Source organism: Cibotium barometz, chromosome 12 (genome assembly GCF_041138505.1).
Source record: "Cibotium barometz isolate CiBa-2024 chromosome 12, ASM4113850v1, whole genome shotgun sequence".
Taxonomy (NCBI): domain Eukaryota; kingdom Viridiplantae; phylum Streptophyta; class Polypodiopsida; order Cyatheales; family Cibotiaceae; genus Cibotium; species Cibotium barometz.
In genome coordinates, this window is record NC_141057.1 from 59,483,758 (window position 1) to 59,488,077 (window position 4,320).

Consider the following 4,320-nt stretch of genomic DNA (forward strand, 5'->3'; position numbering starts at 1 on the left):
TATTGAACATTGTATAAGGTAGCGACGGGATATACTCCCTTCCGTCTAGCTTTTGGCGTTGAGGAGGTGATGCCTATGGAGTACTTAGTTCCAAGCCTGCGAATTGCGGTGTAAGAGAGGTTAATGGAAAATGCATTAGCCGAAAGATTGGTCGATTTAGAGAAACTTGATGAAACCCGACTAATTGCATCACATGGACTTATGGTTGAGAAATTGTGAAGAAAGCATTGGTTTGACCATAACCTGAAACAAAGGAAATAAAAATGGGGGACCTTGTCCTCATGTATGGTGTCGGAGTGCTAAGAAAAAGAAACTAAAATATAGAGGGTTAGGACCATTTAGAGTGTTCGAAATCACCCCTCAAAGGTCAGTCCGAATTGAAATGATCGAGGGAGTACAAATGGAAGGATACATCAATGGAAGCAAGCTTAAGAAGTATTACAAACCACTGACCTAAGAGATGCTCAGGTAAGAGCACCTACTGAAACAAAAGGAAGAGTTGGCCAAGTAAAAAATAAATCAAGCGCAAGAGGAAGCCAGGGGCAAGGGAAGCCAAGGCCAAATAGACACTCCATGAGAAAATATTGCATGTAAACATGGCTTCACTAACTCTCCTTGATGAAAATGACCTCGACATTCAGTATGCGCGTCTCAGTGTAAAAATCTCTAATGAGCATTGCATTAATTGATACGGGATCAAGTCATAACTTGATCTCTTATGAAACATGGGAAGCTCTAGACCAACCTCACCTTGAAGCCACTAATGCACAAGCTCGAAGTGTGCATTTGTCAACCACCACAATTGTGGGATTTTAAATGTTAATATTTTCATCAAAAATAATCCCTTGGTTGGAAAGGTGTTTGTCATGCCTGTAGGATCTATGGAAGAAGAGATGATCCTTGGACGATCTTGGATCTGCGCCAGTAATTGTAATATCCAATGGGAAGAGGGGGCATCACAACTCAATGAGAGTAAGGATATCATTACTGTTCCATTATGGATCCCCTTAAACAAAGGAAAACAGGCAATGATAGATGATATGAAACCGCTGATGCCAAAGAAAGCAGTCGTCGTGCTAGAGAAGGCGTCATCATCACAACCACACCTCCTTACAAGAAGACCACAAGAAAAACAACCAAAGTATCCGGTAATTCAACTGTGGGTTCCCAAGGACCAACTTCGAGCATAGGGATACTATGATACAAAAGAGGTAGCATGGATCAAGGTAAAAAATTCAGGCTAAGGACGTAAGACAGAGAAGGCCGTCCAAAGATAACAAGCAGTATTCCAAGCGGAACTACCATCCTAATAGCACTCAAAAGCAATGGGTTTCAAAGGATTTACTAGCTGCACAAGGTTATTATCAAGGTAATACAACAATATGGGTACCCGGTTCTACCTGAGTTTCAGTACTGCATGTACTTTCAGAAGTATGGGAAAGGACCATGAAAGCAAACAAACCCAATTTCCAGCTAAATCAAATACTAAGAAGACCCAAAATTTGGTTTGGAAAAAGAAACCCATTCAACCTAGCAAATAGAAGGAAGCAATACCACCAACTACACCCACCAAGATAAATGAGCTAACCAAAATTGGCGAGAAGAGAAAAGAAAGCGTGCACCCACACGCACCAGCAATGAAATAGGATCAACAAGGTTCAGCAGTAGATGCACTCTTCAATTGGATGGAGGGAAAAATCTAAAACTCCCACTCTGAACTGAAGTGGTTACAACAACAAATTCCCACAAGTGCCAAAGTACCAAATTGGTTTCCGTGGCAATAAACACAGAAGAAGTACAAGAGGTATCCATTCTTCGAGAATACAAGGTAAAAGTGTTCGATTTTCATACCGTGAAACATGATCATTCGTTTCATGTGTATCAAATCCTTCTTTGAATGCAAGATATATCCATTCTTCGAGAATACAAGGTAAAAGAGTTCGATTTTCATACCGTGAAACATGATCATTCGTTTCATGTGTATCAAATCCTTCTCTGAATGGAAGATATGGGGTATTAAATGTTTGATCATATAGGAAGAATAGGGTATCCATATTTGCACGCACAAATGATCGGATAGCTTCACGTCGTGAAACGCTTAGTACTTTGTGTTGTGAAATGGTCAGAAATAGTTCACGTTGTGAAACGCTTAGTAGTTCACGTCATGAAATGGTCAGACATGGTCGTGAACCACCTTAGTGCTTCACACTGTGAAACGATCACTAGCCATCCGCCAATCAAACGATGACACATGGCATGCTTCTTTAAGTTAGCTGCTGGGGCCAACAGCTTAATCATAAAAGCCATTTCTTCCCTCTTTTGTGTATTTTTCCTTGTGCGGTTTCTCTATTCAAGCTTCATACATTGCATTCGTGTGCTCATCGCTCGCGGGGTTGTACTCACGAAGTCTTCCGTCTGTCATTGTTTTTGACCTTCGATTTCAGGTGGGAGCTTGTGCTTGAACCTCTTTTCTTTCCTTCTTTTGTAGGGATCAATCCCATGTCACGTTCATTATTGTGAATAGCAGCACTTCGTCTGGCTGTGTTCTATGGTCTGTATCTATTCACCCATCACCTGTATGAAGAAAGAATGTGCATAAAAATTATGATCACTCTTAGCAATTGAGATACCCCATGAAATAACAGTCTGTCATTTCACGGCATCCACACTGACCCTTTTGATGGGACTGCACAGTCCTTAATCTATGTCTGAATGAAAAAAACCATATGGGTTAAAACCCTGCAACTTCACGAGTCAGAATCCAGCAATCTCATGGGTTAATCCTCTCACGGGTTAAGCCTCTCACGTACTAACCCTCTCACGATTTACCACTTTACTAACCCTCTCATTTAACGCTTCACGGCTTAAGCCTTCTGCCTGCATCTTTAAGTAATAAGCACTCATGTCTACATCTTCACGTCTTATACACCTTGTTATTGCTCACCCCACTAACACCCTTCTCATCAAGCATAACACACAAACACACTATATCATCCTTAAAAAAAGAGGGGGAGGACCACAAGCTCTTACCAGTCATTATTGACTGACGCTCTTCTCAATGTTCCAGATGTCATCCTCCGCAACCCTAGAATCGGAAGTCAAAGAGACTTCGGCCGCCGTCACACAAACAAGTACCACATAGTCACCAATGGACCGAAAAGAAAACCATGTGGTACAAAGCTCAGTTATCTGGGGTCGTATATGCATAGATGTTCAAGGGCTCAATGATTAGCAAAGATCAATAGAGACAGTACATGGAAAGATAACCCTACAGTACCATAGCCTAGAGTGTTTACAGATTTTGGAGGATTTAGAAGTCAAAGAAAAGCTGGAGAAAGTGGGGCTTGGAAGAATGGCCGAATGCCTCCCCCACACAATCAACGCAAAGTTATGTGTAGAATACTTAAAATCCTATGATAGGGCAACCAAAAGGGGACAGGTCACAAAAGCAGATGGTACAATAGAGTAGGTCCTCCTCTCTGAAGAGTTACTACGTGAAGCCTTGCAGCTGCCCCGCCGGCGCGCCGCCGATAAAAATACACACTCACAATTTTGAAAAGATGCCAATAAAGGCAATGCTCAAAAGGAGTTTGTACAATTAAAATGGGGTGGAATAAGAGAATATACGAGATGAAGTAATAGAGAAAGCCTGCCGACGAGCAATGCCTATGATTATGTAGGTCAAGCCAGTCGAGAGGTACAACGGAGTCTCTCTCAATCGAATAGCCAAAGTGCATGAAGAGAAAGAAGAAGAACGGGGTTGGTATATCCACAGAGAGATGGAGAACTATCTGAAGGCACACCAATCAAAAGTGTGCAATGACCAAGGTACTTAGTCATGCAGCGGATCTTCCAATTCTAGAAAGCATGCCAGAAGAACACGTGCCACAAGTTCCAGCATCGCTAGAACTGCCAACAATCACCCCTGAAGAGTTACAGGAAGGGCAAGCACTTTTAAAGGAAACAAAGGAGATAATGCAGGAACTGAAGAAGGGAAGACAGAAAAAGACAGACAAAAAAATGAGGGGCATCATTCCAGGAGTTGCAGAGGAGTCCTAATGCTTAGAAGCTGAGCTGGCCCATGACATTTGCTTCTTATGTGGTGGAACAGCAAGAGGCAAGGGGAGTCAGCCTTTCAGATGTACCAGTGAGCATAGCTTCAGACTTGCCTCAACAAACCACCCCCTCCAAGCCCAGCACATATGGTTTTTAAGAACCTCTCCCCACTTCGTGATTCTTTTCTCTCCGATCAGCAAACGTCCATGGAGATTGGTGTAGAAAAGGTTCGAGTAGAAGTGGTGCCAAAGGAAGCCGTTGATA